A 24,970-nucleotide genomic window follows, 5' to 3' on the forward strand; every position below is an offset into this window, starting at 1 on the left:
CTCCTAACGGTGTGGCAAAATGCTTGTCACTAACTCCTAACGGTGTGGCAAAATGCTTGTCACTAGCTCCTAACGGTGTGGCAAAATGCTTGTCACTAGCTCCTAACGGTGTGTCAAAATGCTTGTCACTAGCTCCTAACGGTGTGGCAAAATGCTTGTCACTAACTCCTAACGGTGTGGCAAAATGCTTGTCACTAGCTCCTAACGGTGTGGCAAAATGCTTGTCACTAGCTACTAACGGTGTGGTAAAAATAATAATAATAAAAGACAAGAAATCAAGATCTCGCTGTTTGAGTGGCTGGTGCCTCTGATGCTGTAAAGGAACCTTCTGTTTTGAATTTAATACATTTGTCATCCATATTTTGATAAATCAGTTATCTGTTAATTTTAATGGTCCATTCCTAGTAATTGTAAAATATATCTTACCTAATATTGCAGCACCAGACATTAATTGTATCTGTATAATCCGTTTTTTCATAAATATATTTGTTTTATTATCATACTGCATACATTTCAATGTCCTCCTCAAAAAACCGAGTCAGTCTTTGAGGATGCAAAGTGCAATGTAAAAAAGGTGGAGTTGTTTGGGTCAGGAGCTTGATCACTGCCTAGATACATTTTCTAATATTAGAACATTTCCTTGATTTGCCCAAGCTTCTCTGGTGACTCCGGAGCACATGGCCAAACAGCAGCCAATGGGAGGCCAGGCTTAGTTTCCCTCTCTCTAGCAACAGTGAGTTTCTTGCCTTTTATTCATGAATAATTGTTTTGTGGTCTCCCTCAGCCGTTTGGGCTCTCCTGATAAGTGTGCTGTTTCTTGACTGAATAAAAGTGAGGAAAAAAGGATGGCTCCAGTGACGACAAGCCTGCAAGCTGCTGCCTTGAAATGGAGGCTTTTTTTCAATGTGCAGGACTGTAACAGAGATGATTCTCCTTTCAACTCGTATTAGTTGCAGCATTTATATTGCTGTGGGGGGAAAATGCTGAATCGGGACTACCAAAGAGTGCGGGACGATTGCAGCTTTCTTCTGCAAGGTTGTGAATATAAACAAACAAAAAATGGCAAAGTGGAATGGACTTTTTTTTGGCGGGTGAGGGCGGGGGGAGGCGGAGAGAGGGGTGGGGGGTGTTTGGTGGTGTGAGGATTGCGGGCTGTGGTTGGGTATGCCAGTGCCACGTGTCTACCCTGGCACCTCTTTTCTCGACACGGAGGATGTCGGACAGAGAGCCTTGGTGAGTCTGTGCAGTTCCTCTCTCCTTAGAAGTGGGGTGAGTAGTGTTGCCCAATGGTACGGCCTGTAATCATGATAACTATTTAGCGTTTTATCAGCGGTGATATTAGAACTCAGAGATGATCACGAGAATGTTTGCTTGCTTTTTGAATGGGGGGGTTGTGTGAGGTTCGAGTGCACGTATACCCGGATTTGAAGATGCGCCACTGAGAAGTGTACAGTTCGAATTTTGGCTTATTTAGATTTTAGCAGCAACTTATCATATCCAGTCAAAAACAAACCTATTGGACGAGCATGTCGTAAGCGACATCACAAAGAGTAGTGATTTGGACGTTTCGAGAGATGCTCCAAAAAACTCTGGGGGCTTCTAAGCTCATATGTCCCGAGTCACAAGCCCAACCCCTCCATTACATCTCTATCTCTGATTTCCTTTTGGTCATCACTTCACCCACAGAGGGGGAAAAGGAGACTTCATCTCGCCTTACTTTGTGGGACCAAACACTAGTTTGAAAGCCTAATCTCTCTCTGAGGCGCAGTTGCCATTTTGATGGTCAACTTGGTGTCTTTTTTATTTTGTCGCTTCACTCCTCTTGCTGAAGCTACAGTAAAAACAAAGGTAATGTCTTTGACCGTGCATACAGTAGTCTTCGTGTTTTCCAATTCTCCTACTGTGGCTCTGACTTAAGCGACAAAATCGATTGAGAAGAGACAGTCCTATTAATGAGAAGTAACCTCTCAAAACTGTCAGATTATGATTTTGTCACTGAACTGGTCTTGAATAGTTTATTAGGCCTAGGTGACATCTCAAAAACAATGATGTAATGAGTCTACATAGCCATTGAGGACCTTTTTGACTAACATTTATATAGCAAGCTTGTATGAATGTGAATGATTTTATGGGAGAGATGTTTTTCTGCAATGAATCATGTTCGATAATAAGAGCAAAGAGTGTTTTGCATCGAAAGGACTTTCTTTCAATATTGTTGTATTGAAGGGTTTTGGCATGATTAGGCTACTTTTTGAGAAGCCTGACAAAATATTTCTGGAGCAACAGAACAGTCTTATGTGAGACATAATACCCCAATTTCCCTTTATAGAAAATGGTCTTAATGAAACCGCATTCTTTAATTCGGATGCTTTAGAACTGTAAGGCTGGTCATATTTTTCTGTGTTTCAAACATTGGTATTGCATGTATTTATCCCATTCAGAGCATCAGGGAATGGTTGAGAACTGTAGTATAGTATATGCGACTTTTAATCAAAATAGAGATTTGAAAATGTGATGCAGTAGGACTTGGGGAGTCTGTGGTACATTATGACGCAGTAGCATCATCCAAACCAAGATTGCACAAACGCATAGCACTGCCACAGTTCGCCATTTTCATGCTTTGTGGCCGTGACACAGGGATGCTTCGATTATTGTAGGCGACTACTTATATAGTATATATATAATCTCACACACACATACATACACAGTACCAGACAAAAGTTTGGACACACCTACTCATCCAAGGGTTTTTCTTAATTTTTTACTATTTTCTACATTGTAGAATAATAGTGGTGATATCAAAACTAGGAAATAACACATATGGAATCATGTAGTAACCAAAAAAGTGTTAAACAAATGAAAATATATTTAGATTTTAGATTCTTCAAAGTAGCCACCTTTTTCATTGATGACAACTTCATAAGGAATTCTTTTCCAACAGTCTTGAAGGAGTTCCCACATATTCTGAGCACTTGTTAGCTGCTTTTCCTTCACTCTGCGGCCCAACTCATCCCAAACCATCTCAATTGGGTTGAGGTCAGGTGATTGTGGAGGCCAGGTCATCTGATGCAGCACTCCATCACTCTCCTTGGTCAAATAGCCCTTTCACAGCCTGGAGGTGTGCTTTGGGTCATTGTCCTGTTGAAGAACAAATGATAGTCCCACTAAGCGCAAACCAGGTAGGAGGACGAATCGCTGCAGAATGCTGTGGTAGCCGTGCTGGTTAAGTGTACCTTGAATTCTAAATAAATCACTGACAGTGTCACCAGCAAAGCACCATCACACCACCACCTCCATGCTTCACGGTGGGAACCACACATGCAGAGATCATCCGTTCACCTACTCTGCGTCTCACAAAGAAATGGCGGTTGGAACCAAAAATCTCTCATTTGTACTCATAAGACCAAAGGACAGATTTCCACCGGTCTAATGTCCATTGCTTGTAATTATTGGCCCAAGCAAGTCTTTTTTTCTTATTGGTATCCTTTAGTAGTGGTTTCTTTGCAGCAATTTGACCACGAAGGCCTCCTCTGAACAGTTGATGTTGAGATGTGTCTGTTACTCTGAAGCATTTATTTGGGCTGCAATCTGAGGTGCAGTTAACTCTAACTTATCCTCTACAGCGGAGGTAACTCTGGGTCTTTCCTGGAGCTCCTCATGAGAGCCAGTTTCTTCATAGAGCTTGATGGTTTTTGCGACTGCTCTTGAAGAAACTTTAAAAGTTCTTGACATTTTCCAGATTTACTGACCTTCATGTCTTAAAGTAATGATGGGCTGTTGTTTCTCTTTGCTTATTTGAGCTGTTCTTGCCATTATATGGACTTGGTATTTTACCAAATAGGGCTATCCTCTGTATACCACCCCTACCGTGTCACAACACAACTGATTGGCTGATTGGCTGATCGCATTAAGAAGGAAATAAATGTCCACAAATGAGCTTTTAACAAGACACACCAGTTAATTGAAATTCATTCCAGGTGACTACCTTATGAAGCTGGTTGAGAGAATGTCAAGAGTGTGCAAAGCTGTCATCAAGGCAAAGGGTGGCTACTTTGAAGAATCTAAAAAGAATGTCAAATATAAAATATATAAAACACTTTTTTTGGTTACTACATGATTCCATATGTGTTATTTCATAATTCGGATGTATTCACTATTATTCTACAATGTAGAAAATAGTAAAAATAAAGAAAAAACCCTTGAATGTGTAGGTGTGTCCAAACTGTTGAGTGGTAAAGAAATATACACTACCGTGCAAAAGTTTGGGGTCACTTAGAAATGTCCTTGTTTTGAAAGAAAATCTAAATTAATTGTCCATTAAAATAACATAAAATTGATCAGAAATACAGTGTAGACCTTGTTAATGTTGTAAATGTCTATTGTAGCTGGAAACGGCAGATAAAAAAAATATATATATCTACATAGGCATACAGTGGCCCATTATCAGCAACCATCACTCCTGTGTTCCAATGGCACGTTGTGTTAGCTAATCCAAGTTTATCATTTTAAAAGGCTAATTTATCATTAGAAAACCCTTTTGCAATTATTTTAGCACAGTTGAAAACCTTTGTGCTGATTTAAAGAATCAATAAAACGGGCCTTCTTTAGACTAGTTTAGTATCTGCAGCATCAGCATTTGTGTGTTCGATTCCAGGCTCAAAATGGCCAGAAACAAAGAATTTATTCTGAAACTCATCAGTCTATTCTTGTCCTGAGTAATGAAGGCTATTCCATGCGAGAAATTGCTAAGAAACTGAAGATTGAGTACAAAGCTGTGTACTACTCCCTTCACAGAACAGCGCAAACTGGCTATAACCAGAATAGAAAGAGTGGGAGGCCCCGGTGCACATCGGAGCAAAAGAATAAGTACATTAATGTGTCTAGTTTGAGGAACGGACACCTCACAAGTCCTCAACTGGCAGCTTCATTAAATAGTTCCAGCAAAACACCAGTCTCAACGTCAACAGTGAAGAGGCGACTCCGTGATGCTGCCCTCTTTTAATCAGCACAACAGTTTCCAGCCCTCATTTCTCAGAACAAGAATAGACTGATGAGTTTCAGAAGGAAGTTCTTTGTTTCTGGCCATTTTGAGCCTGTAATCGAACCCACAAATGCTGATAGGTGTTCCTAATGTTGGATATACTCAGGTCTTACCTTGCTGTGACAGCTCAGTCCCTGGGGCTGCTGGCCAGTTTTATTGATTTAAAAAAGAAAATCAGCACAGTTTTCAGATCTGCTAACATAATTGCAAAAGTGTTTTCTAATGCTCATTTAGCCTTTTCAAATGATAAACTTGGATTAGCTCACAACGTGCCATTGGAACACAGGAGTAATGGTTGCTGATAATGGGCCTCTGTACGCCTATGTAGATATTCCATAAATCTGCCGTTTCCAGCTACAATAGTCATTTACAACATTAACAATGTCCACACTATATTTCTGATCAATTTCATGGGGAAAAAATGTGATTTTCTTTGAAAAACAAGAACATTTCTAAGTTACCCCAAACTTTTGCACGGTAGTGTATATTCTAAATTATTATTTTTACATTGTCTATGTATTTTTCCCTTAAACCCACTTGTTTTTCTCCTTTTTTCCCTCTGTGTTCTGTAGGTTGTCACCGTCCAGATCGGGAGGAGCCTGAAAGAATCAAGGACTATTCTAGTGTCCTACTCTGCCCCCCCATCCACCCCCACAGACAACACAGGTAGACTGCCTCGGTTAGGTAGGTTTAGAGCCTGTCCAGCTAGTTTTTGTCACTTGAAGGAGCATGTTGCCAACCCTGTCCCTCTGTTCCATCATTTGGTTAAACCGGGGTATCAAGCTGAGGAAAGTGCTCCACAGCGCCAACACCGGCCTGCTCTGAGGCAGCAGCACCCTACCTACCTTCCTCCATAGACTCGGCCATTTTAGCAATGCTTCTTAGCTTCGGTTAATAGTTCTAAACGGCCACTACTCATCACCCACTACTGCCTGTACATTTCTGGGTTGCCGTAGCATCGGGCCGACATTCGCATTCTCTCAGCGTCTTCGGCAGCTTTTCTCGGTTTCCCAAAATGGAGGTCGAGGGTTTTCAGTACCTTGCCCTCTACGTGTACACCAAGGACTTGGAGGAAGATGTTGATCTGCAGCCCGGGGACATTCTGACCGTCAGCAAGGCCTCCCTACTCTCCCTGAACTTCAAGGAGGGGGACGAGGAGCGTCCCGAGCTCCTAGGCTGGCTGCTGGGCTTCAACGAGCGGACCAAACAGAGGGGGGACTTCCCGGGGACATACGTTCAGTTTGTGGGCCACGTGAGGATGTCACCGCCATCCAGTCAGCCTCGCTCCCAAAGAATCCTCCCAGCAGCCCCAGGGCCTGAGCTGTCACAGCAAGGTAAGACCTGAGTATATCCAACATTAGGAACACCTTCCTAATATTGAGTGCTGGCCCATGTTGACTCCAATGCTTCCCAAAGTTGTGTCAAGTTGGCTGGATGTCCTTTGGGTGGTGGACCATTCTTGATACAAAAGGGAAACAGTTGAGTGTGAAAAACCCAAGAGCATTGCACTTTTTACAATATCCCATTCAAAGGCACTTACATATTTTATTTTGCAAGTTTACCATCTGAATGGCCCACATACACAATCCATGTCTCAATTCTTCTTTAACCTGTCTCCTCCCCTTCATCTACACTGATTGAAGTGGATTTAATAAGTGACATCATTAAGGGATCATAATGTAGCTTTCATCTGGAATCACCTGGTCAGTCTGTCATGGACTGGAACAACCTGGTCAGTCTGTCATGGACTGGAATCACCTGGTCAGTCTGTCATGGACTGGGACCACCTGGTCAGTCTGTCATGGACTGGAACCACCTGGTCAGTCTGTCATGGACTGGAACCACCTGGTCAGTCTGTCATGGACTGGAACCACCTGGTCAGTCTGTCATGGACTGGAATCACCTGGTCAGTCTGTCATGGACTGGAACCACCTGGTCAGTCTGTCATGGACTGGAACCACCTGGTCAGTCTGTCATGGACTGGAACCACCTGGTCAGTCTGTCATGGACTGGAACCACCTGGTCAGTCTGTCATGGACTGGAACCACCTGGTCAGTCTGTCATGGACTGGAATCACCTGGTCAGTCTGTCATGGACTGGAATCACCTGGTCAGTCTGTCATGGACTGGAACCACCTGGTCAATCTGTCATGGACTGGAACCACCTGGTCAGTCTGTCATGGACTGGAACCACCTGGTCAGTCTGTCATGGACTGGAATCACCTGGTCAGTCTGTCATGGACTGGAATCACCTGGTCAGTCTGTCATGGACTGGAATCACCTGGTCAGTCTGTCATGGACTGGAATCACCTGGTCAGTCTGTCATGGACTGGAACCACCTGGTCAGTCTGTCATGGACTGGAACCACCTGGTCAGTCTGTCATGGACTGGAACCACCTGGTCAGTCTGTCATGGACTGGAAGCACCTGGTCAGTCTGTCATGGACTGGAATCACCTGGTCAGTCTGTCATGGACTGGAATCACCTGGTCAGTCTGTCATGGAAAGAGCAGGTGTTCTTAATGTTTGGTATACTCAGTGTATTTCACTTTAGATATTTATATTCTGTTGATTGATTGTCTCTGCAGAGATATGTTACCAGCATTATAGTTTTGTTTACTACTTCCTTTAAAAAAAAACATTTTTTTAAATGGAGATGTTTATTAATACACCAATGAAGTTGCCATTCAACGTTGAGGAGAGTTGTGCATTCCTCTCAATATAGTCATGACATTGTAAAGAATGTTATGAAAAACAAACTCCAGTGATGTTATGTTTGAAGAGAACATAAATCCTTGAATGCGAAGTCCATATTTGCTGGAAAGTGTCTTAATTGAGCTGCTCTTGGCTTATTGTTTTGTCCAAGGCTTTCACGGTTTGCTCCGACCGCAAACTGACCCTTCTAATCTTCCGTAAAGACTAAAGAGCTGTCATAAACCTCTCTCATTCCAAACGCAACTAAGCAATTTCTAATTTGAACCTAATCCAGTTACTGACCTGACTCTTGGTCAGGTTTTCTTCAATGTCTCGTATATTATTGCCTTGACCCGCCATTCAACTCTCCTGCAAAGGATAGGGGTGAGTTGCATTCAATCGTGTTGTACTAGGTTGTGTCTAAGAGTTCATTAGTGAGTGCTACACATTAGATGTGCTGCCATCTTTTTACATACCTATTACACATGTATTGTACACATATGAGAGGTTATTAAGGAACTTAGGAACTGAACCTGTGAGAGGTAAATTGTGGATTTGCTTTACTGCATTTCTAACGGGTTACCCCTGAGTAGAGACATTTTCCAGTTTATTTATTATGACTTAGTCAGATTGTCAGGAAACACTATCACATTGTTTCACCAAGTGATAACCTGTCCAATCTTTTAATCTCTGAACTACTATATAACTGCATAAATATATGGATGATTAATTCATGGAGTATTTTTACTGTGGCGCTCTCCAACTCAAATATACCCTTGGCTTTTGCCTTCTTCTGTACTCCTAGTTCTCTCTCTCTCTCTTCCTCACTCTCACTCCCTCGCATTCAGCCCTAAGATCTCATTTATGGCTTTCTTTTTTTTGGAAGGCCAGTGGTTCATTGGGCCAAAATGGATAAAAAATTATTTATCTAGTTACTTATGTGATTTGTATTGGGTTGAAAATGCACATTCCTCCTCTGTCAAAGGTAATGTTCCCCAAAGCTCCATTCTGCCCTTTAGTGACAGGTAAGCTAAGCACATTATGAACTTTGAATTACCTCTAGTTCATCACTTGTGGCTCATTGTAATTCATGTTTACTCATTTGGTAAGCACTCCAGTGCAGGCCTATTAAGCTCAGGCCTGCTCCAAACTCATTAGAACTAACTGGAGTTCTGCAAGTCTTGATTTTGCTACCTGGATAGGAACATGATAAATATTTTACCTGGAAAGAACTAGTGGTAGAGTTTAATGGTAAGCTGAAGTGAACGTATAGGCCTAGGCCAGACTAGGGTGGGTGGGTGGGAGGGGGGGGACTCCTCAGAGTTGATGTTTGGCGAGAGAAACCAGTTGGGTAGCAGAGGTCTCTCTGACTTGGATAGAGCAGGGGAGACGTGCAAAATGCTTTGCCAAGAGAGACAGTGGAGAGGGGAGGGAGGGAGCAGGGGGTTGATTTGGCCTAGCACCAATAGTGCATTGTAGATTAGGAATGGGTAGGCCCAGATTTGTACAGATATCATCTTTCTATCTCCCTCAAGATAGTGAGGCCCTAGTTGTTGTGTGTGACAGATTTAGCATTTTACAGATTTAGCATTTGGCCTTAATATTTGGTTGAATTGATATTCATTGTATGTTAAAACGGCAAACCTAACTTTATCCAATGGGCTGATTTGTTAATGCATTTGAACATGGCTTTGTCTTGATTTTGTATAAGTATTCTAGAATGCTCAGTGTAGGCATAATGCAATGAGTACACTAGTTTCTTCCTTACATTTTCACAGGAAACCTAACTTAGAATAAAATGGCTTATTGGAAGAGTCCCATAAGTACATGTTTTCGCTCAGGTTCACTCTAAACTTTGGTCCTGCCAGTTTGACAAGTAGGTATAATCTTTTCAGATAGCTTTTACAGATGCTTCCATTCCCATCAATCTGTGTTATTTGCCAGAGAAACCCAGGAACTTTGGGGAATTACACCAGATTTTAAATCAAAATCAGGCTAAAGTCCCAACAGTTCTCCTTTGACATTAAAACGAAGCATTGCTCGTGAGGAGGGAGGCTTTTTTTTTCTCCTTCCTCTCCCTGGCCTCACTTTTACTGCCTGCTGAAGTGAACCATGGCTTGGCATTTTTGCAAACTCCTCCTCTGCCTCCTCCTCATCCCCCTGGTTCACATACTCTTCTGATACTGTCTCCAGGCAGCTATAAACTATCTACCCGCCCCAGTTCTCAGAAAGGATAGGCCTTTTCTCTCTGCTCCCTGCCCCTTACCAGGAACCAGTTTTCAAAGAATCCAATGAAGGGAAGGGGAGTGAGGCCTTCCCAGTCTCAGGCAGCAGATATAGGAACCAGCTGGAACTGCGCTTGCTTTTAAGACATATATATATATATATATATTTGTTTTGTTGAGGCCATACATTTCTTTGTGACTGGAGAACTGTGGGCAGCCACTTGTGGATTTGTTTCTGCTTGAGCTAGTTTTTACATGCCCCAGTAAAAAGCACAGATTTTGGGGGTAAAATCAAACAAATCGAAACACAGTGTTCAAGCAAACCAATGCAATGTAAATACTGAGCTTTAAAACTTTGTAGTAGCCTGGCCCCCTCAGACTGGGCCGCATCAATGTAATCTTGGTCTGAAGCACATTTTGACTCAAGGGGTGATATGGTACTTAATACACGGCCTGTCTACATTGCTGGGATGCACTGTTCAGAACTACAGATGTACTGTAGCCCATGCAATAAGAGCAGCACTACTGCATAACATCACAGAGCTGTTGACGCATCATTAGCAGAATCTCCTGCCTTGTTCTACATTGCATAATGTATTGTGCAGATAACAGATGCATTCTTTGATGGGTGGAATGAGGAATAGGTATACGTTTTTAGGTGCATAATTCTGACGTGACTTTTAAAAGACAATCCACATTATTTTATCAACTATGAACAGTTTTATAAGGAGGATCCAGAGAAAAGTGTTCGATAAACACATGTAGATTTCTCTATAGGAATTGGTGTGAAGTTACTTTGAGTTGAGTTTGCCAAGATATTCAGACAATGGGCAACCTTGAACCCCATTGTTTTGGTGTATGCTAATGCTAACATTAGCCTGCAGTAGCTAGGTGTTAAGAGAAGGTACCCAGCAGCCTATTTAGTTGGTGTGGAGCAGCAACAGTTGAGTTCGAGGTTTCGGGTGCAAAAATAGATGGAACTTATTTTACAGTGCAGGTGATGAGAAGACTAAATCCAGAGGTTGTACATACAACATATACAAGTGGGGAAAAATAGCTGTCAGAAATGTATAACTTGAATGGTGATTTGGTTTCACAATTCACATTACAATGGCCAATGCTAAAATTGTTAATAACTTAATCTGTCATGAATATAAAAGTTTTTGCATCAGTCTAGTCGCGCAATTTAACAGCTAGTTAAGATGTGTGGTGCAGTACTTCTCAAGTGTAACAATGTGCATGAAAACTAGTGGTGCACTGCAGACAGTAGGGCCTAGCCCCCCCCCCCCCCCCCCCCCCCCCACAATTGTTGACCAATCACCAACAAAGGGGTGTAGACTTCAGCTACCAAACTTCGACTTGCCTCAACAACACAAAAATGGTGTGGGAACAGCCCCCCCAAAAAAATGTAACTGCCAAAGACCCAAACAAACTGGAGTCAACTGTTTTGACTGAAGCATGCAACAGGCTTTACAACAGTTTGGCGACAGATCAAAATCAATACAAACTCTAAACAATTGACATGATTGCCAGAATCTCACATTTGTGTCTTTACATATTACATTGCACAATGTTTTGAAGGCATTAGCGAACTCATAGCCATAGGTTAGCAAGAAATGTTTGAACCAAATAATCAGTCCTTTTGTGTGGTAGCACAGCCGAAGCAGATTGGATAAGGCCTTGCTATTTGAAGCTAAAATATTTGCACTGCATCTACATCAGTCATGATGTGAAGAAATTCTCAAAGGTTAAATCCGATCAATGCTATCTTATGAATGAATCTCCATTTCACTGCATGAAATATCCTCTGATGACTGGCTTGAAAGCCCTCATGAGTTGAGACTGTGAGAGGGAGACCAAAAGAGAGGTAGGGAGGAGAACAGAATGTGGGAGAACTAGCCTGGTCTTCCACCGACTGATCGCGAGTCAGTGCAAATATTTTAGGTTCATATAGCAAGGCCTTATCCAATCTGCTTCGCTTGTGCTACCATCCGCTTTTCACAAACCACTGTGAGAAGATAGTAAGCAAATGTTAGAATTGTTGCTCAACAATCTCACAATTAGGTGAACATGGCTAAATGTCAGAGCTTATCTCACTGTAGACGTCTGGAAACAGGCATTAACCAGAGCAAGGGAATGTTTCGGTGACCATATTACTGCCACACCGGCGGTCACGAGTCATGATGGCAGCCAGATTCCACGTGACCGTTTAGTCACGGTAATTAGGCTTCTCCAAGCTCTGATGCTGCTGATGGTCATTAGTAGCTTATCAACTTGCTAACTACCTGGTACTCAGCACTCTATTGTCCCTCTAATCATGCTGTCATCAATGCAAATGTGATCAGAAATGTAATCAAACACTTCATGAGTTCCCATGAGCTCATGTTGCGCAACATTTCTATAGGCTATGCAATTGTGTGAGAAAACAGAGTGATGGCCTCTATTAAAAAGAGGAGGGTCCCATCAGCTTTCTATAGGCTAGGCCTATTATATTTATTTCTCAACTTTCCGAACATTAAGCACATTTCTTATCTTTACAACAGGAGTATAGCCTACCTGGTTGACATGAAAATAAACCATGGGAAAAGTGTCCTTGATTCGCTATTTAAGATGACATGCATTTTTTACCACTGCCCCTGTTCGAGACTGGACCATGATCCTGCACCTTTCTAAATCAAACAAATTACACACATATATATATTATTTATTATATGTAAAGACACAATTAAATCAAGAATAGTGTGATGGGTAACAATATTAGCCTAGCAAGAAACACATGCTTTTTTGGGCGACATTTTCAAATCAAAGTTGCACACCTTATGTAGGCTAGCCCATAGGCCTATATGTTTTGATAAGGTTTGTATCACAACTAAAGTGGCCAAATAACTTTCTTAAAATGAAGCACATTCATTTAATTTACAACGGGTGTAGAACCTAACTGGCACACGTATGCAGCACGTGAGGTTCAAGTTTGTGGAAGACCTTTTTTTACCATATAAGTGCACCTTTTATAATAAAAACATTACATGCATAATCACATTTGTGGTGTTTTCCTGCTAATGGAACATTCACTCTTATAGCCTACTGCCATTTGCATTGCAGCACTTTTAATGTGAAGAAATAGCCTAATAGTTTATCAACATTTTAAGCTAAATGTTTTCATCTGTTGCGTCAGGCTCATTGATTAAAACAGGTTTTTGATTGTATTAATTTGGGATCTTTTGCATCCCACAACTGTCCCAGACCATGTTTGAAATATGTATATCTCACACAGAATAGAATAGGTCAACATTTGTACTGTGGGGGATAGTAGATTTACAGGCTAGTGCTTTTTCTGTTTGTTAGGCCTACTCATCTTGTTGGCTGACAAGAAGTAAATGTGGACAGTTCTTCCAATATTTTCAATATGCGCTTCGGAATTGGAAAAGGACTTGCGCAGTTGCGACCCCGATATGTCTATCTTCACGTGTAGCCTGTGAGAAAGACCTTATCACGTGACAGAGAGCCATGTGAGTGAGAGGTTCTTCGGCACGCAGCCGGTAGATTATTTATAATTATTATATTCAAATCAAATTTTATTGGTCACACACATAGTAGTATCTAACAATTCACAACAATACACATCTAAAATAATGGAATTAAGAAATATATAAATATTAGGACGAGCAATGTCAGAGTAGCATTGACTAAAATACAGTAGAATAGAATACAGTATATACAGTTGAAGTCGGAAGTTTACATACACCTTAGCCAAATACATTTAAATTCAGTTTTGCACAATTCCTGACATTTAATCCTAGTAAAAATTCCCTGTTTTAGGTCAGTTAGGATTAACACTTTATTTTAAGAATGTGAAATGTCAGAATAATAGTAGCGAGAGTTATTTATTTCAGCTTTTATTTCTTTCATCACATTCCCAGTGGGTCAGAAGTTTACATACACTCAATTCGTATTTGGTAGCATTGCCTTTAAATTGTTTAACTTGGGTCAAACGTTTTGGGTAGCCTTCCACAAGCTTCCCACAATAAGTTGGGTGAATTTTGGCCCATTCCTCCTGACAGAGCTGGTGTAACAAAGTCAGGTTTGTAGGCCTCCTTGCTCGCACATGCTTTTTCAGTTCTGACCACAAATTTTCTATAGGATTGAGGTCAGGGCTTTGTGACCAAGCTTTAACTTCCTGACTGATGTCTTGAGATGTTGCTTCAATATATCCATATCATTTTCTTACCTCATGATGCCATCTATTTTGTGAAGTGCACCAGTCCCTCCTGCAGCAAAGCACCCCCACAACATGATGCTGCCACCCCCGTGCTTCACAGTTGGGATGCTGTTCTTCGGCTTGCAAAGCCTCCCCCTTTTCCTCCAAACATAACGATGGTCATTATGGCCAAACAGTTCTATTTTTGTTTCATCAGACCAGAGGACATTTCTCCAAAAAGTACGATCTTTGTCCCCATATGTGCAGTTGCAAATCATAGTCTGGCTTTTTTATGGCGGTTTTGGAGCAATGGCTTCTTCCTTGCTGAGCGGCCTTTCAAGTTATGTCGATATAGGACTCCACTTACTGTGGATATAGATACTTTTGTACATGTTTCCTCCAGCATCTTCACAAGGTCATTTGCTGTTGTTCTGGGATTGATTTACACTTTTTGCACCAAAGTGCGTTCATCTCTAGGAGACAGAACGGGTCTCCTTCCTGAGCGGTATGATGGCTGCGTGATCCCAAGGTGTTTATACTTGCGTACTAATGTTTGTACAGATGAACATGGTACCTTCAGGCATTTGGAAATTGCTCCCAAAGATGAACCAGACTTGTGGAGGTCTACAATTGTTTTACTGAGGTATTGGCTGACTTCTTTTGATTTTCCCATGATGTCAAGCAAAGGCACTGAGTTTGAAGGTAGGCCTTGAAATACATCCACAGGTACACCTCCAATTTACTCAAATTATGTCAATTAGCCTATCAGAAGCTTCTAAAGCCATGACATCATTTTCTGGAATTTTTGTTTAAAGACACAGTCAACTTAGTGTATGTAAACTTCTGACCCACTGGAATTGTGATTTATAATTGAAATAATCTGTCTGTAAACAATTGTTGGAAAAATTACTTGTGTCATGCACAAAGTTGATGACTTGCCAAAAGTCGGTTAAAAAGTCGGTTTCTTGTTAACAAGAAATTTGTGGCGTGGTTGAAAAACATGTTTTTTTTTTTTTGAATTTTACCCCTTTTTCTCCCCAATTTCGTAGTATCCAATTGTTGTAGTAGCTACTATCTTGTCTCATCGCTACAACTCCCATACAGGCTCGGGAGAGACGAAGGTTGAAAGTCGGTTGGTTGCGTCCTCCGATACACAACCAACCAAGCCACTGCTTCTTTAACACAGCGCACATCCAACCCGGAAGCCAGCCGCACCAATGCGCCGGAGGAAACACTGTGCACCTGGCCACCTTGGCTAGCGTACACTGTGCCCAGCCCGCCACAGGAGTCGCTGGTGCGCGATGAGACAAGGACACCCCTACCGACCAAGCCCTCCCTAACCCGGGCGACGCTAGGCCAATTGTGCGTCGCCCCACGGACCTCCCGGCCGCGGCCGGTTACGACAGAGCCTGGGCGCGAACCCAGGACTCTGATGGCACAGCTGGCGCTGCAGTACAGCGCCCTTAACCACTGCGCCACCCGGGAGGCCCCTGAAAAACATGTTTTAATGACTCCAACCTAAGTGTATGTAAACTTCCGACTTCAACTGTACATATGAGATGAGTAAAGCAGTATGTAAACATTTTTAAAGTGACTAGTGTTCCATTATTATAGTGACTAGTGATTCCATGCCTATGTATATAGGGCAGCAGCCTCTAAGGTGCAGGGTTGAGTAACTGGGTGGTAGCCGGCTAGTGATGGCTATTTTAACAGTCTGATGGCCTTGAGATAGAAGCTGTTTTTCAGTCTCTCTTCCCAGCTTTGATTCACCTGTACTGACCTTGCCTTCTGGATGATAGCGGGGTGAACAGGCTGTGGCTCGGGTGGTTGATGTCTTTGATGATCTTTTTGGCCTTCCTGTGACATCAGGTGCCGCTGGTGTCCTGGAGGGCAGGCAGTCTGCCCCCGGTGATATGTTGGGCAGACCGCACCACCCTCTGGAGAGCCCTGCATTTGTGGGCGGTGCAGTTGCCGTACCAGACAGTGATACAGCATGACAGGATGCTCTCAATTGTGCATCTGTAAAAGTTTCGGAGAGTCTTAGGGGCCAAGCCAAATTTCCTCAGCCTCCTGAGGTTGAAGAGGCGCTGTTAAGCCTTCTTCACCACACTGTCTGTGTCGGTGGACCATTTCAGATTGTCATTAATGTGTACGCCAAGGAACTTGAAGCTTTCTACTAGAGGTCGATGATTATGATTTTTCAACGCCGATAACGATTATTGGAGGACCAAAAAAAGCTGATGACGATTTTTTTTTTAAAGAAGGTATTTGCAATAATGACAATTACAACAATACTGAATGAACACTTATTTTAACTTAATATAATACATCAATAAAATCAATTTAGCCTCAAATAAATAAGGAAACATGTTCAATTTGGTTTAAATAATGCAAATAATGTTGGAGAAGAAAGTTAAAGGGCAATATGTGCCATGTAAAAAAGCTAACGTTTAAGTTCCTTGCTCAGAACATGAGAACATATGAAAGCTGGTGGTTCCTTTTAACATGAGTCTTCAATTTTCCCAGGTAAGAAGTTTTAGGTTGTAGCTATTATAGGATTTATAGGACTATTTCCCTCTATACCATTTGTATTTCATATACCTTTGACTATTGGATGTTCTTATAGGCACTTTAGTATTGCCAGTGTAACAGTATAGCTTCCGTCCCTCTCCTCGCCCCTACCTGGGCTCGAACCAGGAACACATCGACAACAGCCACCCTCGAAGCATCGTTACCCATCGCTCCACAAAAGCCACGGCCCTTGCAGAGCAAGGGGAACAACTACTCCAAGTCTCAGAGCGAGTGACGTCACCAATTGAAACGCTATTAGCGTGCACCCCGCTAACTAGCTAGCCATTTCACATCGGTTACACCAGCCTAATCTCGGGAGTTGGTAGGCTTGAAGTCATAAACAGCTCAATGCTTGAAGCATTGCAAAGAGCTGCTGGCAAAACGCACGAAAGTGCTGTTTGAATGAATGCGTACGAGCCTGCTGCTGCCAACCACCGCTCAGTCAGACTGCTCTATCAAATATCAAATCATAGACTTAATTATAACATAATAACACACAGAAATACGAGCCTTAGGTCATTAATATGGTTGAATCCGGAAACTATCATTTCGAAAACAAAACGTTTATTCTTTCAGTGAAATATGGAACTGTTCCGTATTTTATCTAACGGGTGGCATCCCTAAGTCTAAATATTGCTGTTACATTGTACAACCTTCAGACCAGCTGGCCGGTGTGTTTACGGACATATTCAATCAATCCCTATACCAGTCTGCTGTTCCCACATGCTTCAAGAGGGCCACCATTGTTCCTGTTCCCAAGAAAGCTAAGGTAACTGAGCTAAACGACTACCGCCCCGTAGCACTCACTTCCGTCATCATGAAGTGCTTTGAGAGACTAGTCAAGGACCATATCACCTCCACCCTACCTGACACCCTAGACCCACTCCAATTTGCTTACCGCCCAAATAGGTCCACAGACGATGCAATCTCAACCACACTGCACACCGCCCTAACCCATCTGGACAAGAGGAATACCTATGTGAGAATGCTGTTCATTGACTACAGCTCGGCATTCAACACCATAGTACCCTCCAAGCTCGTCATCAAGCTCGAGACCCTGGGTCTCGACCCCGCCCTGTGCAACTGGGTACTGGACTTCCTGACCGGCCGCCCCCAGGTGGTGAGGGTAGGCAACAACATCTCCTCCCCGCTGATCCTCAACACTGGGGCCCCACAAGGGTGCGTTCTGAGCCCTCTCCTGTACTCCCTGTTCACCCACGACTGCGTGGCCACGCACGCCTCCAACTCAATCATCAAGTTTGCGGACGACACAACAGTGGTAGGCTTGATTACCAACAACGACGAGACGGCCTACAGGGAGGAGGTGAGGGCCCTCGGAGTGTGGTGTCAGGAAAATAACCTCACACTCAACGTCAACAAAACTAAGGAGATGATTGTGGACTTCAGGAAACAGCAGAGGGAACACCCCCCTATCCACATCGATGGAACAGTAGTAGAGAGGGTAGCAAGTTTTAAGTTCCTCGGCATACACATCACAGACAAACTGAATTGGTCCACTCACACAGACAGCATTGTGAAGAAGGCGCAGCAGCGCCTCTTCAACCTCAGGAGGCTGAAGAAATTCGGCTTGTCACCAAAAGCACTCACAAACTTCTACAGATGCACAATCAAGAGCATCCTGGCGGGCTGTATCACCGCCTGGTACGGCAACTGCTCCGCCCTCAACCGTAAGGCTCTCCAGAGGGTAGTGAGGTCTGCACAACGCATCACCGGGGGCAAACTACCTGCCCTCCAGGACACCTACACCACCCGATGTCACAGGAAGGCCATAAAGATCATCAAGGACATCAACCACCCGAGCCACTGCCTGTTCACCCCGCTATCATCCAGAAGGCGAGGTCAGTACAGGTGCATCAAAGCTGGGACCGAGAGACTGAAAAACAGCTTCTATCTCAAGGCCATCAGACTGTTAAACAGCCACCACTAACATTGAGTGGCTGCTGCCAACACACTGACACTGACTCAACTCCAGCCACTTTAATAATGGGAATTGATGGGAAATGATGTAAATATATCACTAGCCATTTTAAACAATGCTACCTTATATAATGTTACTTACCCTACATTATTCATCTCATATGCATACGTATATACTGTACTCTATATCATCGACTGTATCCTTATGTAATACATGTATCACTAGCCACTTTAACTATGCCACTTTGTTTACATACTCATCTCATATGTATATACTGTACTCGATACCATCTACTGTATCTTGCCTATGCTGCTCTGTACATCACTCATTCATATATCCTTATGTACATATTCTTTATCCCCTTACACTGTGTACAAGACAGTAGTTTTGGAATTGTTAGTTAGATTACTTGTTGGTTATTACTGCATTGTCGGAACTAGAAGCACAAGCATTTCGCTACACTCGCATTAACATTGCCATCGATAAAAGACAGTACTGTGCAGCCGTCTTCATAGACCTTGCCAAGGCTTTCGACTCTGTCAATCACCGTATTCTTATTGGCAGACTCAGTAGCCTCGGTTTTTCGGATGACTGCCTTGCCTGGTTCACCAATTACTTTGCAGACAGAGTTCAGTGTGTCAAATCGGAGGGCATGCTGTCCGGTCCTCTGGCAGTCTCTATGGGGGTGCCACAGGGTTCAATTCTCGGGCCGACTCTTTTCTCTGTATATATCAATGATGTTTCTCATGCTGCGGGCGATTCCCTGATCCACCTCTACGCAGACGACACCATTCTATATACTTCCGGCCCGTCCTTGGACACTGTGCTATCTAACCTCCAAACGAGCTTCAATGCCATACAGCACTCCTTCCGTGGCCTCCAACTGCTCTTAAACGCTAGTAAAACCAAATGCATGCTTTTCAACCGTTCGCTGCCTGCACCCGCACGCCTGACCAGCATCACCACCCTGGATGGTTCCGACCTTGAATATGTGGACATCTATAAGTACCTAGGTGTCTGGCTAGACTCTAAACTCTCCTTCCAGACCCATATCAAACATCTCCAATCGAAAATCAAATCAAGAGTCGGCTTTCTATTCCGCAACAAAGCCTCCTTCACTCACGCCGCCAAACTTACCCTAGTAAAACTGACTATCCTACCGATCCTCGACTTCGGCGATGTCATCTACAAAATTGCTTCCAACACTCTACTCAGCAAACTGGATGCAGTTTATCACAGTGCCATCCGTTTTGTCACTAAAGCACCTTATACCACCCACCACTGCGACTTGTATGCTCTAATCGGCTGGCCCTCGCTACATATTCGTCGCCAGACCCACTGGCTCCAGCTCATCTACAAGTCCATGCTAGGTAAAGCTCCGCCTTATCTCAGTTCACTGGTTACGATGGCAACACCCATCCGTAGCACGCGCTCCAGCAGGTGTATCTCACTGATCATCCCTAAAGCCAACACCTCATTTGGCCGCCTTTCGTTCCAGTTCTCTGCTGCCTGTGATTGGAACGAATTGCAAAAATCACTGAAGTTGGAGACTTTTATCTCCCTCACCAACTTCAAACATCTGCTATCTGAGCAGCTAACCGATCGCTGCAGCTGTACATAGTCTATTGGTAAATAGCCCACCCATTTTCACCTACCTCATCCCCATACTGTTTTTATTTATTTATTTTTCTGCTCTTTTGCACGCCAATATCTCTACCTTTACATAACCATCTGATCATTTATCACTCCAGTGTTAATCTGCATAATTGTAATTATTTGCCTACCTTCTCATGCCTTTTGCACACAATGTATATATAGACTCCCCTTTTTTCTACTGTGTTATTGACTTGTTAATTGTTTACTCCATGTGTAACTCTGTGTTGTCTGTTCACACTGCTATGCCTTATCTTGGCCAGGTCGCAGTTGCAAATGAGAACTTGTTCTCAACTAGCCTACCTGGTTAAATAAAGGTGAAATAAAAAAAAAAAAAAAAAAAACATCTGCTAACCATGTGTATGTGACAAATAAAATTTGATTTGATTTGATTTTAATTATGTACAATTCTGGCAAATTAATTATTTTGTTAGGAATAAATGTACTTGACACAGTTCGCAACGAGCCAGGCGGCCCAAACTGCTGCATTGTGACTGCTGACTGCTTGCACGGAACACAAGAGAAGTGACACAATTTCCCTAATTATAAGAAATTCATGTTAGCAGGCAATATTAACTAAATATGCAGGTTTAAAAATATATACTTGTGTAATTGATTTTAAAGAAAGGCATTGATATTTATGGTTAGGTTTGGTGCAACGACAATGCTAAATCATCACCCGTTTGGCGAAGTAGGCTGTGAATCGAGGAGAAATTAACAGGCACCGCATCGATTATATGCAACGCAGGACATGCTAGATAAACTAGTAATATCGTCAACCATGTGTAGTTAACTAGTGATTATGTGAAGATTGATTGATTGTTTTTAATAAGTTTAATGCTAGCTAGCAACTTACCTTGTCTTCTTGCTGCCCTCGCGTAACAGGAAGTCAGCCTGCCACGCAGGCTCCTCGTGGAGTGCAATGTAAGGCAGGTGGTTAGAGCGTTGGACTAGTAACCAGAAGGTTGCAAAAACTAAATCTGTTGATCTGCCCCTGAACAAGACAGTTAACCCACCGTTCCTAGGCCGTCATTGAAAATAAGAATGTGTTCTTAACTGACTTGCCTAGTTAAATAAAGGTGTACAAAAAAATAAAAAAAATATCGGCAAAATCGGTGTCCAAAAATACCGATTTCCGATTGTTATGAAAACATGAAATCGGCCCTAATTAATCGGCCATTCCGATTAATCGGTCAACCTCTACTTTCTACCTTCTCCACTGCAGTCCCGTCGATGTGGATAGGGGCGTGCTCTCTCTGCTGTTTCATGAAGTCCACGATCAGCTCCTTTGTTTTTTTGACGTTGAGGGAGAGATTGACGTTGAGGGGGGCGGCATTACGGCCACACAACGTGGATGCAGCTGGGAAATTCAAGACATTATCAAGTTCTTGTCAAATTGTGAATGAGAGACTGATGAAGTGTGTACAGCCTGCGCACAAAGCAAACCAGAGCTCATGTCTTTCATCCAACTTTTTTTTTCAAATCATCATTAGAGTGGCATCATGCAGCACCATATAGCCTAACATTTGTATCACAACTAATGTTACATAAATAACTCTAAATTAAGCATATAGGAGGACCTGTTTCTTTGGTATCTGCTGAACACAGAATAGCCGATGTGCCTACTCCCTCAAATCGTTTGGAGAAAATATCCTTTCTATTTTATCCAGCTATGTTATATTGTGTTCTTCATACTATAAAATAATGCCACGTAATTCTAAGAAAATCTTATCTAAATGAACTAGTGTATCCAGATCAGGGCCTAACATAAGGACAACTCAGAGTATGCTATGCTATTCTGTTCTTCTGTTCTTCATATCATGTTTCTTTAGACCTGTCTAAAATTAATCATGGATTCATTGTGATGGTGTAGGCTATATTACATGGATTTATTAGACATTTTCAGATGTAGTTGTTCCAAATGTCTGCATCAGTGGCTTGTAAACTGTGTTGAAGCCAGTAGATGCTAAATGTTTTTATGGTAATTAACGGTCAATTACTGTGAGGCCGGTAGTTATTTGCTTGACAATCACCGGTTGACAAAATTTCATGACCCCAACAGCCCTAACCAAAGTAGACCATTAAACTTCCACACAGACGGCCCATCCCAGCGTGAATACAGCTGGTTACGGTTATCACATGATTATACTGCTCTCTCCCTCTCCCCTCCTTCCATCTGTTCTCTCTCTGTCTCTGTCTGTCTATGTTCTCTCTCTGCCTGTGTTCTCTCTGCTCCAGGGCATGTTGAGTCGCAGGCCTGCCTGCCAGCACACAGACCGCCGAGGTGGTTCTAATTGAGTAATGATGAGTTGGTGCTCTCTCCAAAAACCCAAAGATGACTCCAGGGCCACAGCTGTCCCCCCCACCCCACCCGCCTCCTCATTTGCACAAAAACCCAAGCTACTCTGAGCGTGTGTGTGACAGAGCGAGGGATGGTAGAGTTATTCTTTCGGAGGAGTATATGGCATTTGATTATCCTGCCACCCACCTCCAAAGTATTGGAATACATTTGTTTTGTGGTTTTTATAGTCTATATTTTTGCTTATTTGCCTATTGGATTTGATTTCCCTATTTTATTGGCTGCGGCCCACCTCAACCCCAAGTGCATATTCGTTCCATGCTAGATTGCATGTCTGTGGATTGCCTTCAGTCCTGTTGAATTGAATATTCACTGTATTATGCTGTTAAACAGAATAACTACTTGATTTTAGTATGACTTGCATAGTCTGTATTTATCGATAGGTCATTTATTTCCTTTATTTTCATTTATTAAACAGCAGACAGGTTTTTATTTAACTATTTCCTCACCAGATTTGAGAATACCTATTGGTGTGAAGAACATTATGACAACTGAGCAATTGCTGCTAGAGACCAACCATGCATGGGTGGACTTTTGAAAGGAGTCAGTTGAAATTGAGTCCCAGCTGCCCTCCCCCCATGTAATGTTGTTTACATGTCCCTATATATTTTTTTATAGTTACAGAAATGAAATAGATTAAATAAACATTTTCAATTGTGCGGTGGAGGGTCCCCTCAACGGCATAGCCTGCTAGCACAGGCTATTATCACTCATCACTCCGGAAAAGCAGTTCCCATGTTTAACGTGCAACGGATAGAGGAAGAGAGCGAGAGAGGGGCAGAATGTGCTGACGCTGCTCTTTCGTCTGAACTCCCCAAATGAATAATCAGCCGCGGTTCAGCCGTGCACTGCCAGGAGCAGGAGGCTGCCAAGCTCTGGCCTCGGGTGCGGTGGGCCCGAAAAGGAGGCCCTGGCAGCCGGACACAGGGCTTTTGCTTGTTCAGGATTTTTGATTAAATCCTTTATTGTGCTCCACTCACGCAAAGGTCCAAGGCGAAACAAGCGCAGAGAAATGACTGGAGGGGTGGAAAAGGAGAGTGAGGAGAGAGAAGGGAAATGGGATCTCTTTTTCTCTCTGTTACCCCTCCCTCACTCTCTACCTCGCTTTCCCTCTGTGACTGAAAAGATGTTTGATTTACTGTATGGGGTAGTTGTGGTGAGGTGAAAAGTTTTTGTCCCTCAACAGACCGGCTGGCTCTGGTTGTGTATCGTCTTTCTGTTCACTAAGCCCCTTTCCTTTCTCAATGGTACATTGCTTGTCTGGGATTATTTCTATTTTTGGACAATGTAAATGTAATGTATAAGGGACTCAGTCTCTGGAGTCTAGACAATAGTGTTTTTGGCTGCCTCCAACTGCTGTTTATGGGATATGTGGTCTTCCTTGAGCAAATATGAAATGAAAAGCACATGCATTCACATTTTAAAGGACAAGCGATAGTCCGGTCGTGCAGCTCTCTGTCAATGGAGGCCTTCTGGAATCCAGTTTTTAAGGTTTTTCCAGAAAATGTAACCATGGTTTGTGTTGTTGTTTCAGCTGTTTCTCTTCTGGATTTGACTGAGCAGTTCACACCACCAGAAACTGCTCCCCCTACCCTGGTGAACCTAGTGGAGGCCATTGAGAAGAAAGGTACGCACTCACACACAACACAAGGCAATGCAACACAACGCAAACATTAACATACATACACAGTAAATTGAAATATACAGCGGTATCCTAGTAGTCACCATTCAGAGGAGAGGCACAATGGGAATACATTATATTACTCAGATAGTTAGTCCAAATCCTGTCTCATATCTCCTCAGACTACACTATACAGCCTACACTGTAGTGTTTATTTGTCCCTGATATTTATTCTCACCTGTGTACTCATGGTGTCATGCAGGACAGTGGTGTTCATTCACACTGTATTACCAATTAATACCATTCAGGAGGAGGTCTTCATTCACACTGTATTAACAATTAATACCATTTAGGAGGAGGTCTTTATTCACAGTTTCAGTGCCCGTAGGGGAGAGCCGGGTTACTAAAGTAACACAGGGCGACACAGTTACTAAAGTAACACAGGGCGAAATAACACGCCCATTTTCTCAGATGACACTGAAGCTAGAATGATGTAGTGAAGTCAGCACGTTCCTAATGCGGAGGACAAGCTCCCTGCAAAAAAACAGCCCAATGTTTTGCAGAGTTATCCACAAAACATGTTTCTGTAAGTAAAAAAAACGGACCTGGAAAGGTTTTTAGGTTGTGGAGGTGTTTAGATTAAGGTTGCAACAATGTAATTTTCTTAACTTC

At 42.7% G+C, this 24,970-nt stretch overlaps 1 protein-coding gene and 1 pseudogene across 1 annotated transcript in view; both read left to right on the top strand.

Annotated features, from left to right (window-relative positions):
- The window catches only part of LOC139375942 (gamma-interferon-inducible lysosomal thiol reductase-like), a 135,046-nt gene that overhangs the window by 63,283 nt on the left and 46,793 nt on the right, over positions 1 to 24,970 (top strand). The gene's annotated exons all lie outside the window — the stretch shown is intronic.
- Positions 1 to 24,970, top strand: part of LOC139375939 (phosphatidylinositol 3-kinase regulatory subunit gamma-like) — a 44,559-nt pseudogene that overhangs the window by 3,083 nt on the left and 16,506 nt on the right.

Source organism: Oncorhynchus clarkii, chromosome 20 (assembly GCF_045791955.1).
Source record: "Oncorhynchus clarkii lewisi isolate Uvic-CL-2024 chromosome 20, UVic_Ocla_1.0, whole genome shotgun sequence".
In the NCBI taxonomy this organism is placed as follows: Eukaryota; Metazoa; Chordata; class Actinopteri; order Salmoniformes; family Salmonidae; genus Oncorhynchus; species Oncorhynchus clarkii.